Genomic DNA, 19,762 nt, shown 5'->3' on the forward strand with positions numbered 1-19,762 from the left:
AGAAAACTAACAAGGTCACCTTATTTTGTAATCTCAGGGAAACAAGTACTGCTGGGGTTGATAGTTTATGTGCAAATACATAAATGTCTATGCAGGAAAACAGACTGGAAGGAAATGCACCAGAATGTTACCCAACTGGGTCAATCCTTGCTGTGGGGTTATCAGAAATTTTTATTTTCTTTTGTATTATTTCCATATTTTTGCAAAATTTCTACCATAATAATCAGGAAAAAAAATGCTACTTAAAAAAAAAACTGATCAGATAGCCTTCTTTAAGAATATTATACTGTGACAACTTGGAGGGATGGAGTGGAGAGGCAGGTGGGAAGGGGGTTCAGGAAGGAGGGGACACATGTATGCCTATGGCCAATTCATGTTGATGTATGGCAAGAAACCATCACAACATTGTAAAGTAATTATCATCCAATTTAAGAAAAAGAATAATGTATAGCTGTGTGAAAGGCTGAAGCTCCCCCAGAACTCTTCTATCTTACCCTACCTGCTTCAGAGAGTCTCCATCTCCTCCTGGCAAGTCTATATTTTGCATTCACAGTGATATAATTTCTCTTTCTCATTCTTCAATCTATCGTAAAATATTCTATTCAATGCTGCCACCCTAGGTTTTCTTCAGGAAAATTTAAATTTTAACAGAGGTGTAAGTTAAAGAAATGCAGCAATCCTCAGTGAGAATCTAGTCAATAGCCAAAAGCCAGAAAGGTATTTTGGATTGTTTGGCCTTTCCCAGAAACTAAGAAATTATCCCTACAGGCCCCTGGATAATTGAATTTTCTTTTTAAACTTATTTGCATATACAGCAAGATTCCTTGGACCTTTTTTCAGAGATTAGAACCTCAAATGACCTGATGGATGATTTGAAGGACTTCCTTTCCTCCATAGTCATGCATAGGGCTGCCATGCAGTAGCCACAAATACAAGCTAAGGACCACCAGTTTGTGTCTGGGGAAACTGTCAGCTAAGGTTGACCCAGAGCACACTGGCTTTCCCTTCAGGGCACTCTGCAGAAAGAAGTGATTGCCAAGTACCCAGATCCTAGAAGAACTGAATGAGTTTGTCCTTCATTTTCTTTCCCATAGCCAGTTTATGAGCACTAGTGAACCTAGGAAGGTGTCACAAAAAGTGGATAAAAGAGTGGAAGTGGGAATGGTAATGTTCCTGAAGGCCAGCTGTCTGCTTCGTAACCTGACCAAGGGGCGCCTCATCAACAACCACACAGCTCTCCCCTCCCTGTGCAAATGGAAGCCTTCATCAGTCAGCCAGGGGCTATCTCTCAGCATTCCCAGGCAGTCTCATGATCTTACCCAACACACTGTGGTGGGCAGCCAGTGCCCAGAGTCCACTGATGGGAGTCAGCCTGGGAAAGAACAGTCTTCTGCCATTTTCAACCTAGAGTAAATGTTCTCCCTCACCCGTGGTGCCCCTGAAATGGAGCAGGGCTGTATGGGGCCCTCCTGGAAACAAATCCTTTCTGCATCCCTCATTTTTTATTTGTAGAAAATAGGCTTCATTCAGGCACTCTACATTCCCTGAGTTCCAAAGGGCAAATTCAAACAAACTCCTTCCTTGCTTACCAAGGAAGGGAGGGGATGCAAAAACAAAGGAGGAGCAGTGAAGAAAACAACAGAATAACTATGGGGCAGGGTCCTGATTCCTCTTCAAGGAATATATGTATATGTATACATATATAGATATATATCTTTGAGTTCTTCTGTAGGGACCAATGCCTCCATGCAGGTGAAGGATGGTAACTTCAGGCTGAGCACAAGATTCCTAGAGCACTACCCTGTTACCTCACCACCAACCAATCAGAAGTCACATACCCTGTAGACCTCATCCTAAATTTTGCCCATAAAAACTTCTCACCCCGAATAAGCAGGGAGTTCTGGTTTTTGAACATAAGCCACCCATTATCCTTGCTTGGCTCTTCAATAAACCTTTCATTGCTCCAAACTCTGGCATTTAGGTTTGTTTTGCCTCACCTGACTTGTGCTCAGTAACACACCTTCAAATTAAGGTGTCTCCAAAAAAATGAGAAATGCAAGCAGGAAGTGTATGAGATTAGAAAGCAGCATCCCTGCCATCAAGCTTAAGCAAAGAGAAGAATGCAAGAAAGCATACAGATGGAGAAGGACAAGCCTACCTTTCATGATGTAATGAACAAAATCCAGTTTGCGTGTAATAAACCTGGTTAATCCACATCCCAATCCTGAGAGATGGATGGTATCAACTTCATTTTATAGATGAATATCAAAAGGGTGTAGAAAGTTTGTATTATGATTCAAGGGGTAGAGCTGGGTGGGATCTGAATCCAAATCAGTCTGATTAGGAGCTTCCCATGTGGCACTGGTGGTAAAGAACCCACTTGCCAATGCAGCAGACAGAAAAGATTCCTGGGTGAGGAAGATCCTCTGGAGGAGGGCATGGCAACCTATTCCAGTATTCTTTCCTGGAGAATCCCATAGACAGAGGAGCATGGTGGGCTACAGTCCACAGCATTGCAGAGTCAGATACTACTGAAGCAACTTAGCATGCACCCACACATGCAGTCTGAGTAGAAAATTCAGGTACTTTCAATGACACTAAATAGCAGGCCTCTGAAAAATAAATATACCATGATTGACTGGGCTCATGAATAGAGCCCTCTTATCCAAAATCATATAATCTCAAAAAGAACATACTGTCTTGGACTAGGGCTGAATAGAAGACATCGCTGGGTTGTTCAGCACTCATAAGTACATTCTGAGCAAAGAATACAGTTTAATCCCTCAAACAGAAGCTCTTATCTGTACATGGTTAGATGGAGATATTTACCAATCACTTCAGTCTTACCTTAATCACCATGCAGCTCCTCTCTAGCTATTATCTGTTAAGCCTCTTTCTTACTCACTGAATATTTCATACATGAAGTAATGGAATGCAGAGTTATGGGCTGAGTACTAGCCTTTTGGTTTCCATTTAAATTTACAGCTTACTGGTATGAAAAGAGTCCCGGGGTGCTAACTAAGGTGGTGATTATACTATCCATCAATTAGCTTGCATTTCAGCCCAATGTTCATGGCCCTTTTCCACTCCTTCATAACAAAAGGCTGTTTAACTCAACACATGCACACACGCATGCTTTCTCCCAAGCATTTTTACTGAGTTACAGAATGTGTGTCACCCAGATGTGCTTGCCACAATACATTAATTGTATTGGAAAAATGATCAGAGACATATTTATGTTAATCAACTCCCATAGCTGAGACCAGTTTTTCACTATGGTACTATTTTCTCACCACCTCATTTTAGAATTAATTACACTGTTGCCATGTTAACATTCTTCTCCACACTTAAAATTTGCAAGCTAGGAAATCTTTGAGAGTTTTCCAGGAAGAATCACTTTTAGGGAAACCTTGTTTCTGAATATGGAGAGCCTTTGTGTATTTTTAGATGATTCAATGACAAGCAACCAGAATTGGAAGTGGTAAAGACATAGGGTCGCCAGATAAAATACAAGATGCCCAGTTAAATTTGAATTTCAGATAAGTAATGACTTTTTAAATTGGATGTCCCATGTGACACTGAAATATATACTAAAAAAATGTGTGCATTGTTTATCTGAAAATCAAGTTTTGCTGATGTCTTTGATTTGAAAAATCTGGCAACTCTAGACAGAGAAAAAGGAAGGAGGAAAAGATTCCCAGGTGTTACAGATATTTGAAGGTGATATAACAGTGCAATCTTTTAGAATAAATGTGCTAAACAGGCATAAACTGCCTACCTTTAATTTACACAGTGTGACGATTTTAAAGTAGGGGAAGAAAAAAAGGAATCTGGAGAAATGAATGAACAGACAAAGGCCACGGAGGGTGGACATTTTCCAGGAGACCTTTTCATGAGATTCTAGACTTGTGACCATCAGTCTGCATGAAAATACAACATAGAAGTTGAACCCTCTGATAATATAGGAGATCAAGGGAAATACTCTTCCAAACTGAAAATGAAGATTTTCTATGCAATTTTTCTAAGCTGATCTTCAGTTTTTGAATAAAACCTGGTATGATTTTATAAGCCTATCTAATATGTCCTCATAAACACTATAGGAAAGCACCTTGATTAAAAACAAATTTGTTGAAGGCTACCAAATAGACAGTATTGTGCTCAAAATTAAAGTGACAGGATGAATAAACAATAGTTTGTACCCCCGAAATGCGAGAGAGATACAAAAATAACAATGATAGCACAAAATACATATGTTGTATTAATAGCAAAAGCATGAATAAAGCACAGATGAACAGCCAGCTGTAGGTGGGAATGTATTCCACCTTCACCAAGGGGAAATCTGACCCTAACCTTGAAGAAAGGGTCTGATTTCATAAGACAACAAACATCAGCTTCTCTAGGGTTATGAACAAAGAAGGAGTGAAATAGCAACATGGTCCAAGAAGCACAGAGCAGTGCAATGAGTAGAGAACTTGGTAGCTGAGAAAGCTGGATAAGGTATAGCTTAAGAGTCACATTATGGAGGAATTTTAAGGCTAAAATGATATATTTTGGCAGTTAAAAGCTATCAAAGATTTTCAAAGGCAAGAATACTCATAAGATCTGTTTTTAAAAAAGGTTTTCACAGAAAACAATTTGTAACAAGTCTGCAGAGTTTAGAGATCAGGACACTAGTTTAGGAGTAAACTGGTTATCCAAAAGGCATATTTATACCAAAGGAAAAGCAGAGGGAAAGAGACCCATTAAAGAAGACTGACGATGGCTGGTCAGAGAGGCAGAAAATATGAAAAACTGGAGTCATGAAAGTCAGTGAACGAGAAAGGATAGTCAAAGAATGAAAGCTTTCAAGTAGGCAGCTCTCAAGAAGTGACAGTGGATTTAGCAAAGGGCAATTTGAGAGCAGTGGTAGAGGCGAAGGCTTGGTTAGGAGTGATTTGAGAACAGTGGTAGAGGCGAAGGCTTGGTTAGGAGTGAATAGAAGTGTTTCTGCTTCCAGTAATGTAACTGATGAAAATATAGCAAATGTGCTTTAAAATGCATATCTCACTTGAAAGAAAGGGAAAAATCCTAAGCACTAAAAATACCAAATGACCAAACAAAAAAGGAAACAGAAAACCAGAAAGGAAAGCAAATGCTGGATCAGTAACTATGCTGATAGAATTTCCCCACTCCAGGGACCTGGAACTTGGGGAACAGGGCACAAAGCTTCCACAAGGTGGGGAGTTGGGACTTAGATGAAAACCCAAGAACTTTGAAAGACTAGATACTCCGTGAAATGATAGATTAGAAAAAGATTCTCTTCACCTACAAATGAAGACAATATGTAAATTTCTCATACAGTTTCAGCTCTTCTTAGGAAAACAAAATTTCTCCACCCACTGGCCAAAAGTAGCCAGATAAAAAATTAAAACTAAAAAAAAAAAGTGCTTATTATCTACCTGAAAATCAAATTTAACTAGATGAAAAAAATATTTTGTTTCCTGATAAATTTATTGACTTTCCCACTCCTTCCCCACAACCAAAAGTTATTAAATATAGGCCTATTCCACGTGAGCTTAGGGCTCAAATTTACACAAACACCAGAGTTTGGAAACCAACAAACCAAAATGGTAACTGAATGATGTTCTAATTGCTCAGCATTCCAAGATGTGTGGTAGAAGTAAATGCAAAGAAATACACACTCACCCAGAGCTCTCAGGATTCTCACAGGTAAAGAGCAGTCAGATATAAGTTCTCAATATAAAATAACTTAAAAAAATGATGACTCACTATATTGTACACCTGAAACTAATATAATACTGTAAATCAACTATACTTCAATTAAAAAAGAGATTATTCAAAAAACATATCTAAGTTAACAGGCCACTAGGGGAAAGCATTTGTAGAAATAAAACCTTCAAAAGTAGACTTCCCAGAAGTTAGTATATTAAAGTTTGTGAAAGATACAAAATACAAATAAGAAATCTTAAAAAGCCAAATTAGACTTACAGAAATTAAAATACAATCATTGATGTAAAATAGATATATAATTATTGAAATTAAAAATTATTCTGCTGTACAACACTGTGAATAAGCTATAAGTATATTTTCTTGGGCTCCAAAATCACTGCAGATGGTGACTACAACCATGAAATTCAAAGACACTTGCTCCTTGGAAGAAAAGCTGTGATCAACTTAGCATATTTAAAAAGCAGAGACATTACTTTGTCGACAAAGGTCTGTCTAGTCAAAGATATGGTTTTTCCAGTAGTCATATATAAATGTGAGAGTTGGATCGTAAAGAAAGCTGAGAACCAGAGAATTGATGCTTTTGAACTGTGATATTGGAGAAGACTCTTGAGAGTCCCTTGGACAGCAAGGAGATCAAACCAGTCAATCCTAAAGGAAACCAGTCCTGAATATTCACTGGAAGGACTGATGTTGAAGCTGAAGCTCCAATACTTTGGCCACCTGATGCAAAGAACTGACTCACTGGAAAAGACCCTGATGCTGGGAAAAATTGAAGGCAGGAGGTGAAGGGGACGACAGAGGAAGAGATGGTTGGATAGCATCACCGACTTGATGGACGTGAGTTTGAGCAAGCTCTGAGAGGTGATGATGGACAGGGAGGCCTGGCGTGCTGCATTCCATGGGGTAGCAAAAAGTCAGACACGACTGAGCAACTGAACTGAACTGATACATATATTCCCTCCCTGTTGAGCCTTCCTCCTACCCCCTCAACCTGCTCAATCTTAATTATAAGCAAAAGACCTCTCTGAGGTACTATCATACCTGCTGTCAAATTAGAAGAAGTTAATACATTTGGACATTATTAGTTGTCAGAGAGGATGTGGACCAATGTATTACTCTTAGCATATGACTTGTGGGAGTATAAATTAGTTCAATGATTTAAAGAACAAATGGCAACCTCCAGGAAGTTTGACAAGGTACAATCCCCACAGTTCAGTAATTCTACTCCTAGTCACATATCCTTCACAACTCTTGTACATGTACACGAGGGGATATGACCATGGCAACAGTATTTGAAACAAGAAAAAACTGATTTGTAGTGACAAATGACAATCCATAAGGTGCTCCCTCCATATTGCCTGGTAAGAAACTAAGTGCATTACAGGCATCCCCCTTAAACCTCCAGTGTGAGGTAGCTAATGTCCCCAAAGACTGCAAACAGTTCACACTTCACCTTCATACTGACACCAAAGGAGTCTGCCCCCAAATCTTACAAGGCTCTTCTCCTATTCAATTCACAGAAAGAGAGAGTAGCAAGAGGGGGAACATCCCACTGGTGGACTCTGTCTGCAGGAGACCCATTCCACAGTGCATCCCAATGCCCTGGAGCTCAAGCACACCGCTGAAAAGGATGATGAGACTCTGACCACTTTCCTGCTAATGAGTCCCTTTTTACACCAAGTGATATTAATGATATCTGTCCTGACCCCTTGACACAGTAGTTGCAGGCAAACTAAATATCCATCCACAGGAGAGAGTGGAAACAAATTATGGAAGTTCGTACAAAGGAAGACCATCATCATGGATGAACCTTACCAACACAATAATGAATGAAAGTACCAAGATACCAAATGATAGAATAATACATACACCTAATACCATCGTGTAAAGTTTAAAAATATAGAAAACAATATGATGTAATGATTAGGGATGCATGCATATCTAGTATGACTGTAAAGAATGACACAGAAATGATAAGTATCAAATCCAAATTTGAGATAGTTGTTGCACAATTGCACATTTGAAGGAAGTAAGATGCAAGGGGACAGGAACGTCAATTTTATTGGTAATGTTTTATTTCTTAGCCTGAGTGGTAAAACATGGGTCTTTATGAAATATTTCATAATATTTCATATAATGTTTCTGAAATATTTCATAATAAATATTTTGAATGAATGGGTATGAAGTAAAGAAGTAGAGTTAGAACATATCACTCTTATAAAGGAGGAAATTCATAAAGATTGAAGAAGGTTTCTCCTAGGTTAGGGAGATGCAGAATCTCTAGGAGATCACTTGAAGGGGAATCGAAAAGGAGACATTCTTCAGAATATTCTGGAATCATTTTACAGCACTGAGATGATTATAAATAAAATATCTGCACTGGCCTAGGAATTATATAATTAATATATATATTTAAATAATGAAGCAATCTTCTTCAACAAGTAATCCATTTTACCAATCTTTCAACATACTGGGTTGACCCAAAAGTTCCATTTGGGATTTTCTGTACACCTTATGGAAAAATCTAAATGAACTTTTTTGGCCAACCCACTACTAAACAACCTCTATACACAATATCACTTCACTTGCAAAAAAAAGTTTCTAGATTACTTACGCAAATGTCAAAATTTAGTCTGGAATTGCACTGATATTTATTATATATATATACATACTTATATATATACATATATATATATACATACTTATACATATATATATATACGTACATTATACATATATAAATACATCTGGTCTGGTATGGTAGTTCTCTCTAAGTATTTTCCCAGTGAATGGATGAATAAATAGAATGAGTGAAAACCACTTAAAGAATTAGTGTGTGGTGAAAAGATTCAAATTAATGCTGACTGCAACCAAAGTACAACTTTCAACTAATATGAAGTTCCACACCACCAGTTAAGCCCTGTATTAGACAGTGGGGAGGTGAAGACAGTTAAACTGCTTCCTAAGAATCTACACCGTATTTGCACCATAACACTCATACCTCTCAAGGTAATGACTCCCCCATTCTCCTGCACCCTTTGTGAAAACATGGATTTTGCTCCATTTCTCTTTATCCTTCCTCAGCAATTAGGCATAGATACAGTGGATAAATTCGACAGTTAAATTGTAGAGTCAAATACAAGTTCTTTGGAGGCTCTCTGGTATTTGAGGATCTTATGCACTTATGTGCATCTCTGTTCATGTGGACAGCCGAGATTTCTTAATAGCTATAAGAGCTGCAAATGTTAGCAACTAGATATTTCTCTGCTTTCCCACAGTAAAATGTTCTAATTGTTTTCTTTCCTTCTACCTGTCTTATTGAGGTTCTCCCTTACCCATGCCTTCAAGCAATCCTATTACTTTATGAAAGAAAACATAGAAGACTGTTGTATTAAAATATCTTATAAATACCGCATTTAAAAATAAACCCTAATTTTATTTTAAAAGATCAATTATTTTTACCTTTCTCCACCATCTTCCTCCACAGCTACATCTGGTTCTGTTTTCTGGCCACCAAGAGTGAGAGGTTCCTGAAATTTGATCTCTAATCCTAGTCCACTGCAGGATGTCAGCCAAGATCTGGGCGCACTCTGGAATAATGTTTCTAGAGCAGACTAAAGTCAGACACTGACTGCCCTGTGCATGGCCATCCCCTGCTCCTGCCTGGCTGAGCTTGGAGCTAACAGAGTGGGAGATGATGAAGGCAAGCACGTGGGCACAGCTTCCTGCCAGAGCAGGAGCCAGCCCCGAGGCCATGGACTCAGAGCCTGCTCTGGGAGACTGTGGTTTGTCCAGTTTAACCAGCTCAACCTGAGGGAACCCCACGCCTCAGCATGTAGGGACCAGAGGAGGTAGTGGGACTTCAACAAGTCAGACATCTGCTTAGCAGAGTTATCTTGAATTCAAATTCTTTCAAGGAGAATCATCATCCATCACCTCTACCATGTAAATGGAAAACCTATTATAGCAAGACGCTTTTCTCCATTCAGTGATTAACACATCTATCCTGGTTAAACTCTCATTAGCAGATCAGCCCAAGTAATATTTTACCATTTTATCAAGATGAATATATAGAAAGACTTGTCTTAGAATCAGGCGGCCTCTGCCTATATTAATTTTTCTTGTAGCAACAACTCAGAGAATGTATGAATCAGTCAGTCAGAGGGGAGGGGAAAGAAAATGTGCTTGATACACCCTGAAGAGTGGGGGTGGGGAGCTGAAATATTTATAACTAGAGCATAGTCTTCATAGAGTGAAGCTAAAATATTTCACAAGCAAGCAAAACTGTAAAAGTGCAAAATTGAGATATTCATACATTCCACATTGCCTCTGAATTATTGACAGGAAAGACCACTTTCAGAGCACTCTTTATAATGTTGAGATAAAGTAGTGAGAAATCCAACTGCTGAGGAACTGGATTCCTGGCTTCTAACAGAGCTTGGTCCATTAATTTATGGCAGTAAATAAATGTTATGAAAGTTCATGTAGAAACCATTATCTAAATGGCTAAACAAGAAAGACTTGCATTATAGCCAGGCATGCATTTCTGGCAGGGGAAGCACAAGTTTGCTCACAATGTCTTTTTTTAGATTGCTTTGAGGAAGAATGTCATCGTTGGAATACTGCAAACCATAGCAAGTTTCATCTTTCTCTCTCTCTATTTTTTTTTTTATGGAATGAGAAATGACATCAGTTTACATGTCATCTGAGAAGAAAGGAATTTATTTTGTTGAAAGGCATCCAAATCTCCCTTTCTTTGGGAGGCTTTGTTACTGAAACAAACTTTATCATTGTTAACTATTTGGCCATTTATGGGATTGGGAGCTAAATAAAAGTTTGTTTAATCAACAAGTCTGTACATTTATACACACTTTATTGACCTAGTAATTTTACCAATACTATACACCCATGACAGTCTTAAGGCAATGCTTCCATTTAAAACCCTATTATTCTAAGCTCCAGAGAAGGCAATGGCAATCCACTCCAGTACTCTTGCCTGTAGAGTCCCATAGATGGAGGAGCCTGGTAGGCTGCAGTCCATGGGGTAGCTAAGAGTCGGACACTACTGAGCAACTTCACTTTCACTTTTCACTTTTCATGCATCGGAGAAGGAAATGACAAACCACTCTAGTGTTCTTGCCTGGAGAATCCCAGGGACGGGGGAGCCTGGTGGGCTGCCATCTATGGGGTCACACAGAGTCAGACACGACTGAAATGACTTAGCATTCTAAACTCAGTAGGAAAATGCCACAAAGAATGTGAAATTCATATATATATATATATATATATATATATATATATATACACACACACACACACATTTATATGAAATTATCTCAACCTACCCCACAACTACTCCATGACCTAGAAACTGTTGCTCCTAACATTTAATTGTCCTCAATTATATCCCCATTGCTACCCACACAACCCCTGTGTTCTGTCCCTAGGTATCTTTCACCTGAATTAATCCAATATCTTCCCAATCAATCTCCCCACCTTTGACCTTCCTGTCTACAGTCCAACTCCTTATCCTAGTCATTTTGAGGCTCCCCAAGTCTTGTAATACAGTCCAAAAGCCATTATGGTACCCCAAATCCGTCATAACCTGGGTTAGTTTTTCTCCCTCCAAACTCTTTACCCAGTTCCCCCATTCACATTTCATAGACCAACCACAGGAAAACAGCTACAGCTCTTGAAAGCACCAAGTTCTCTCTTACCTATAAGCTTTCAAATCTTTAGCTTCCCCTATTCTTTTCCCAGCTTCCCCACCCCTCCCTGAAACTTTTTCCTGTTGAACACCTATTTGTCCTTTAGGGCTTTCACATGGAAGCCTTCCCAGACACATCTCTGCCCCTACACCTTGGCTTAACTGTCCTCTGTACTCTCTCTGGGTACTATGTGTTTAAGATATGTGGAATGAATCATTTACCCTAACAAACATCTCCAATTGCATGAAACCTCTGATGTGTCCATGATCATTGCTTGTCATCTCATGAACACACCCTGTATATGCCCATCTCCACACCTGTGCTCACACTATTCATTCATCTTGGGATGGTTTCCCTCTTCCTTAAAGATTTCTCTGAACATTTCAACCCTAGGCAATAATTCTGACCTCTGAATTCATGGTACATTTTGCGTATGTTTCTCATTTGATATTTATTTCTACACAGTGCCAGTGACATCATTTCTATTTTAACTTTTGAGTTATTAACTTTTTTATAGATATACATCTAGTCTCCTGTCAATTGCTTGGTCCATAGCAGGAGCCATGCTTAAAATAACTTGGTCCAAGTTACTTTAAGCAACTTAAAAACAGGAACAGAACTACTCTGCATTCCTCTTCTTTCTTCTCTGAGCTCACACAGTTTGCCACAATGTACATAAGAGATAACCAGTACATATCCTTTAATGTTTGTTATATGATGAGGATAAAACTAACAAATAAAGACTACACAATGTAACAAATATGTTTCATTTTCAAATGAATAAATTATTTCAGATGAGATCATAAACAAAATGAGAAATTCAGGACCATAAACATAATTTACTGTAGACTGGCACATGAATGTAAAGCCTAGCAAAGCAGCAGCTGCAATGGAAACTCTTAACTATCATGCCAAGAGTGTGAATGTACTCAGCTGTAGGACAAGCCAGATGTCAGTCAAAAGTGAAATGAAAACAAGATGTACACTCTCTGCACCAACTTGTATGTATATTTAATCAAGAGCTCACAGCCATATGGCAAGGGTAAAAGAAAAATAAAGGAAACGGTAAAAAATAATACAAAACACTAAATGTTAGAAGTAAAACAAACATATCATTAACACAATAAGTGGGTTAAATTCCCCTAATAAGGCCCTAATAAGCATCTCACACTGCATCATAAACAAAATCCAATTATATGCCTCCTAGAAGAGATACAAATTAAACAAAATGACTCCAAAAGGTCTGTTCATCCTACAGACATTTTTGTAGGATATCCCCTGTATACCAATATCACGCTAAGTGACTACGTGATCAGTCGCTTCAGTCATGTCTGACTCTTTGAGATCCCATGGCCTATAGCCTGCCAGGCTCCTCTGTCCACGGGATTTTCCTGGCAAGAATACTCGAATGGGTTGCCAAGCCCCCCTCCAGGGGATCTTCCCATGAAAGGATCGAACTTGCATCTCCTGTGTCTCCTGCATTGCAAGTGGATTCTTTACCACTGAGCCACCAGGGAAGCCCAGTGACAAAAAATTTACATGTTAAGAGAGACAGGTATACATGGCAAATGCAGACAAAAAGAAAACAAGAATCACAATGTTAACATTAAAGAAGCAGTGGTAAAGCAAAAAGTGTTTATGTAAAAATATTTGTTTTTTATTTGCATGTCTGTTAATGAAGAATAAAATCCACAAGGATCCCCACTAGAAGTGATAGATATAGCCACCTTATTATAAATGTGTCATAAGTATTAAATAAGAAAATTCATCTAAAACACCAAACTCAATACTTGCCACACAGTACATGCTCAGAAACTAATAGCTGTTTTTATAGTATCTGTTTCAGTAATAGTAGTATTAGCAAGATATAATTGTTATTGATATTAATACTACAGATAACATAGCATTAAAGTATATAAAGAAAAATACTGTAAATACAAGAAACTTCATAAAATCATAAGAAAAAATGATTAAGTTTTACCAGTTTTTCTGTTGTTCTCAAAGCAAAAAGTGACCCCAAAAAAGGTAACAAGATCTAAACAATACTGACTGACCCTCTGTGTTGTTTTGTTTGTGTATATGCATATATGTCCTGGCTTCCCAGGTGGCGCTAGTGGTAAACAGCATGACTGCCAATGCAGGAGACATAGAGACACAGGTTCAATCCCTGGGTACAGAAGATCTCCTGGAGAAGGGCATGGCAACTCACTCCAGTATTCTTACCTGGAGGATCCCATGGACAGAGGAGTCTGGCGGGCTAAATTTCAAGGGGTGGCAAAGAGTCGGAGACAACTGGAGTGACTTAGCATGCATGCATAATATATGTACACATACACATTTTTATGTAGTCTTCAAACTCTACGATCTACAAAATAATATGCTTCCTCTTCCATTACTCATGGAATATTTACCAAATTTGAACATTATGAAATAAAAATCACAATTCCTAAAGCAAAAGATAGGCATTGTTCTATGACATCTATGAGAAAAAACTTAGAAATAAACTAATAAATAGTAGCAAACAAAAACCTGAAAAGTTACATTTATTTATTGTTTATTTATATTATTATTTATTTATATGTATTGGTTCAGCTAAAGAGCTCTCAGATCAAAGACAACATAAAAATTAAACTTATGGAATAATGTAGAAAAACTTGTGAGATACAGGGAAAATTGTATTCATAGGTAAACCAACATTTTTTAATGATTTCAACATTCAAAAAAAAAGAGTAAATAATAAATTACCAAATCTTAATCTTCAAAAATATTGAGATATAAACTTAGAAAAGCATAGAAAGATTAATATGGATTGAAGTAGAAAGGATTTTAAAAACAAAATATAAAAAGCTTGAAAATAAACTTAATGTCTAATTTTCACAAGGACAAAAATAAACCCGTGATAATACTATGATGAAAAAAGAAAATTTACAAAGATTCACAAATAAAAATTATAAAGTGAATATGAGAATACATAGAGATAATGGATCTCTCCCTCTCTCTCCCTCTCTCTCTATATATGTATATATTAAAATATATAGATATACAAATACATGTTGTTCTTGTTCAGTCCCTCAGTCATGTCTGACTCTTTGTGAATACATGGAATGCAGCACGCCAGCCTTCCCTGTCCTTCACCAGCATCCAGAGCTTGCTTAAACTCATACCCATTGAGTCAGTGATGCCATCCAACCATCTCATCCTCTGCTGTCCCCTTCTCTTCCTGCCTTCAATCCTTCCCAGCATCAAGGTTGATTCTGATGCTTTGCATCAGGTGGCCAAAGTATTGGAGCTTCAGCTTCAACATCAGTCCTTCCAGTGAATAATCAGGGTTAATTTCATTTAGGATTGACTGTTTGATCCCACTGCAGTTTAAGGGACACTCAAGAATCTCCTCCAACATCTAAGTTCAAAAGCACTAATTCTTCAGCACTCAGCTTCCTTTATGGTCCAACTCTCACATCCATACATGACTACTGGAAGAATGATAGCTTTGACTACACAGATTTTGCCAGTAATATAATACCTCTGCTTTTTAATATGCTAAGTTGGTCATAGCTTTCCTCCAAAGGAGCAAGCATCTTTTAATTTCACAGCTGCAGTCACCATCCATTGTGATTTAGGAGCCCCCAAAAATAAAGTCTGTCACTATATCCATTGTTTCCCCTTCTATTTGCCATGAAGTGATGGGACTGGATGCCACGATCTTAGTTTTGGAATGCTGAGTTTTAAAGCCAACGTTTTAACTCTTTTAACTTTTCATCAAGCTCTTTAGTTCCTCTTTGCTTTCTGCCATAAGGGTGGTATCATCTGCATATCTGAGGTTATTGATATTTCTTCCAGCAGTCTTGATTTCAGCTTGTACTTCATTCAGGCTGGCATTTTGCATGATGTGCTCTGCATATACATTAAATAAGCAGGTGACAATACACAACTTTGAAGTACTCCTTTCCAATTTGGAACCATTCCATTGTTCCATGTCCAGTCCTAACTGTTGCTTCTGTGTTTTTTTTTTTTTTTTTTTTTTTTTTAAACTTTACATAATTGTATTAGTTTTGCCAAATATCAAAATGAATCCGACACAGGTATACATGTGTTCCCCATCCTGACTTGCATACAGATTTCTCAGGAGGCACGTAAGGGGATCTGGTATTCCCAACTCTTAGAATTTCCCACAGTTTGTTGTGATCCACACAATCAAAGTATAGTATAGTATTAGTATAGTCAATGAAGCAGAAGTAGATGTTTTTTCTGGAATTCTCTTGCTTTTTCTATGATCCAGTGGATGTTGGCAATTTGATCTCTGGTTCCTCTGCCTTTATAAATCCAGCTTGAACATCTGGAAGTTCTTGATTCACATACTGTTGAAGCCTGGCTTGGAGAATTTTGAGCATTACATTGCTAGCATGTGAGATGTGTACAACTGTGTAGTAGTTTGAGCATTCTTTGGCATTGCCCTTCTTTGGGATTGGAATGAAAATTGACCTTTTCCAGTCCTGTGGCCTCTGCTGAGTTTTCCAAATGTGCTGGCATATTGAGTGTGGCACTTTCACAGAATCATCTTTTAGGATTTCAAACAGATCAGCTGGAATTCCATCACCTCCACTAGCTTTGTTCATAGTGATGCTTCCTAAGGCCCACTTGACTTCACACTCCAGAATGTCTGTCTCTAGGTGAGGGATCTTACCATTGTGATTATCTTACCATTGTCATTAAGATTTTTTTGTACAGTCCTTCTGTATATTCTTTTCACCTCTTCTTAATATTTTCTGCTTCTGTTTGGTCCATACCATTTCTGTCCTTAACTGTGCCCTTCTTTGCATGAAATGTTCCCTTGGTATCTCTGATTTTTTTGAAGAGCTCTCTATCTTTCCTATTCTATTGTTCTGTATTGCTTTCCTCTATTTCTAGTCTATTGTTTTCCTCTATTTCTTTGCATTGATCCCTGAGGAAGGCTTTCTTATCTCTTCTTGCTATTCTTTGGAACTCTGCATTCAGATGGGTATATCTTTCATTTTCTCCTTTGCCTTTTGCTTCTCTTCTTTTCTCAGCTATTTGTAAGGCTTCCTCAGACAACCACTTTGATTTTTTACATTTATTTTTCCTGGGGATGTTTGTGATCACTGCCTCCTGTACAGTGTCATGAACCTCCATCCATAGTTTTTCAGGCAGTCTGTCTATCAGATCTAATCCCTTGAATCTATTTGTCCCTTCCACTGTGTAATCACAAGGGATTTGATTTAGGTCATACCTAAATGGGCTAGTAGTTTTTCCCTACTTTCTTCAATGTGAGTCTGAATCTTGCAATATGGTGTTCATGATCTCAGCCACAGGAACTCCCAGCCTTGTTTTTGCTGACTGTATAGAGATTCCCCATCTTCAGCTGCAAAGAATATAATCTGATTCTATTCTGGTGATGTCTATGTGTAGAGTCATCTCTTGTATTGTTGAAAGAGGACATTTGCTATGACCAGTGTGTTCTCTTGGCAAAATTCTGTTAGCCTTTGCTCTGCTTCATTTTGTACTCAAAGACCAAACTTGTCTGTTACTCCAGGTATCTCCTGACTTCCTACTTTTTCATTCCATTCCCATATGATGAAAAGAACATCTATTTTTTGATGTTAGTTCTAGGTCTTGTATGTCTTCATAGAACCATTCAACTTCAGCTTCTTTAGCATTAGTGGTAGGGGCATAGACTAGGATTACTGTGATATTGGTCTCTTCAAGATGGCAGAATAGAAGGACATGCGTTCATCTTCTCCTGAGAGAACTCCAAAATTGCAACTAACCACTCACTGAACAACCATCAATGGGAGAATGTTGGATCCCACCAAAAAAAGATACCCCACATCCAAGGGCAAAGGAGAAGACCCAACAAGACAGTGGAGGGTGGGAAATTGCATTTAGAATCAAACCTCTTACCCTCCATAGATGCCTGGAGGGCTCAAACACAATCTTGTGGACACCAGGACCCAGGTACCCCACCAGAACTGAGCCAGACCTGCCTTTGAGTGCTTAAGTGTTTCCAGTGGAGGCACAGGTCAGTAGTGGCCTGCCACAGGGACAGGGGTTCTTGCTGCAGCAGACCTGGGAGGTGCAACATATGGCATAAGTACTCTTGGAAGAGGTCGCCCATAGCGCCATCATAGAGCCACTGAGCAGATGATTCAAAAACTGAAGAACAATTATGCCAAATAAATTCTCATACTATTGCAAAAGTTCTAAGACCTACAACAGATTTCCCAACCTGGGTATCCACAAAGGAACTGAGAACCCCCAGGGAATTTGACTTTGAAGATGAGTGGGATTTGATTACAGAGCTTAAACAGGACTGGGGAAACAGACTCCTGGAGGGCACCAAAAAAATCTTGAGCACAGCAGGACCCAGGAGAAAGGGTTAGTCATGGGAAAACAAACAAACTGATCACATGGATCACAGCCTTGTCTAACTCAATGAAACTATGAGCCAAGCCATGTAGGGCCACACAAGACAGACAGGTCATGGTGGAGAGTTCTGACAAAACTTGGTCCACTGGAGAAGGAAATGGCAAACCATTTCAGAATTCTTGCCTTGAGAACCCCATGAACAATAAGAAAAGGCAAAAGGATAGGACACTGAAAGATGAACTCCCCATGTCGGTAGGTGCCCCTGATATACTACTGGAGAAGAGTGGAGAAATAGCTCCAGAAAGAATGAAGAAGCTGAGCCAAAGCAAAAACAATAGCCAGTTATGAATGTGACTGTTGATGGAAGCAAAGTCTATTGCTGTAAGGAACGATATTGCATAAAAATCTAGAATGTTAAGTCCATGAATCAAGGTAAATTCGAAGTTGTCAAAAGGAGATGACAAGAGTGAACATTGACATTTCAGGAATCAGTGAACTAACATGCCCAGAAATGGGTGAATTTAATTCATAAGACCACTATACCTACTGCTGTGGGCAATAATCCCTTAGAAGAAATGGCGTAGGCTTCACAGTCAACAAGAGAGTTTGAAATGCAGTTCTTGGGTGCAACCTCAAAAACAAAAGAATGATCACTGTTCATTTCTAAGGCAAACCATTCAATATTATAGTAATCCAAGTCTATGCCCCAACCACTAATGCTGAAGAATCTGAAGTTGAATGGCTCTATGAAGACTTAAAAGACCTAGAACTAACATCAAAAAGAACATGTCCTTTTCATCAGAAGGGAATGGAATGCAAAAGTAGGAAGTCAAGAGATACCTGGAGTAACAGACATGTTTGGCCTTTGAGTACAAAATTAAGCAGAACAAAGGCTAACGGAGTTTTGCCAAGAGAACATACTGGTCATAGCAAACACCCTCTTCCAACAACACTAGAGATGACTCTACACATAGACATCACCAGATAATCAACATCTAGCCAAAATCAGATTGAGTATACTTTCTGCAGTCAAAGATGGACAATCTCTATACAGTCAGCAAAACAAGACTGGGAGGTGACTGTGGCTCAGATCATGAACACCGTATTGCAAAATTCAGACTTACATTGAAGAAAGTAGGGAAAACCACTAGCCCATTTAGGTATGACCTAAATCAAATCCCTTGTGACTATACAGTGGAAGGAACAAATAGATTCAAGGGATTAGATCTGATAGACAGATTGTCTGAAGAACTATGGATGGAGGTTCATGACATTGTACAGGAGGCAGTGATCACAAATATCCCCAGGAAAAATAAATGCAAAAAATCAAAGTGGTTGTCTGAGGAAGCCTTACAAATAGCTGAGAAAAGAAGAGAAGCAAAAGGCAAAGGAGAAAATGAAAGACATACCCATCTGAATGCAGAGTTCCAAAGAATAGCAAGAAGAGATAAGAAAGCCTTCCTCAGGGATCAATGCAAAGAAATAGAGGAAAACAATAAAATGGGTAAGACTAGAGAGCTCTTCAAAAAAATCAGAGATACCAAGGGAACATTTCATGCAAAGAAGGGCACAGTTAAGGACAGAAATGGTATGGACCAAACAGAAGCAGAAAATATTAAGAAGAGGTGAAAAGAATACACAGAAGAACTGTACAAAAAAAATCTTCATGACCCAGATAATCACAATGATAAGATCCCTCACCTAGAGACAGACATTCTGGAGTGTGAAGTCAAGTGGGCCTTAGGAAGCATCACTATGAACAAAGCTAGTGGAGGTGATGGAATTCCAGCTGATCTGTTTGAAATCCTAAAAGATGATTCTGTGAAAGTGCCACACTCAATATGCCAGCAAATTTGGAAAACTCAGCAGAGGCCACAGGACTGGAAAAGGTCAATTTTCATTCCAATCCCAAAGAAGGGCAATGCCAAAGAATGCTCAAA

The 19,762-nt window shown here is 38.5% G+C and overlaps 1 protein-coding gene across 1 annotated transcript in view; it reads right to left on the reverse strand.

The window, feature by feature from the left end:
• Positions 1 to 19,762, reverse strand: part of NCKAP5 (NCK associated protein 5) — a 1,217,724-nt gene that overhangs the window by 1,163,919 nt on the left and 34,043 nt on the right. The window lies entirely within an intron of this gene.

This window comes from Bos grunniens, chromosome 2, assembly GCF_055505025.1.
Source record: "Bos grunniens cultivar Pamir isolate PY7600 chromosome 2, Bosgru_T2T1.0, whole genome shotgun sequence".
In the NCBI taxonomy this organism is placed as follows: Eukaryota; Metazoa; Chordata; class Mammalia; order Artiodactyla; family Bovidae; genus Bos; species Bos grunniens.